A 556-nucleotide genomic window follows, 5' to 3' on the forward strand; every position below is an offset into this window, starting at 1 on the left:
GGTGGCGCAGCGCATCACCGCCGAGCTGAAGCGCTACAGCATCCCGCAGGCCATCTTCGCGCAGCGCATCCTGTGTCGCTCGCAGGGCACGCTCTCCGACCTGCTGCGCAACCCCAAGCCGTGGAGCAAGCTCAAGTCCGGCCGGGAGACCTTCCGCAGGATGTGGAAATGGCTGCAGGAGCCCGAATTCCAGCGCATGTCGGCGCTGCGCCTCGCAGGTAGGAGCGCGGCCCGGCCCGGCCCGGGACTCCCCTGCGGGGGGGCTGGAGTGTGGTCTGTGCCCCTGCCCTTTCGTACGGCCGCCGAAAGGGAAGAGGGGACTGTGCCGCCTCCCCCCGCCCTCCCCCAGCAGCCCGGGAACGGGGAGGGGTCCCTGGTCCCTTTCACACCTTGGGGAGGATCCCCGAAGCTGCCTGCGGGGTTTCTCATTGTGTGTGTGGTGGGTGCGGAGGGGGGGTGCCGAGCCCCGGCCGCGCCGCTGCTCTCGGCTGGGGGTGCCGCTCGCCGCCTCGCGAAAACCCCTGGCTGCGCCTCCAGCTGCAGGCGGAGGGCAGGC

The sequence above is a fragment of the Crocuta crocuta genome, unplaced genomic scaffold (assembly GCF_008692635.1).
Source record: "Crocuta crocuta isolate KB4526 unplaced genomic scaffold, BGI_CrCroc_1.0 scaffold443, whole genome shotgun sequence".
Classification (NCBI taxonomy): Eukaryota; Metazoa; Chordata; class Mammalia; order Carnivora; family Hyaenidae; genus Crocuta; species Crocuta crocuta.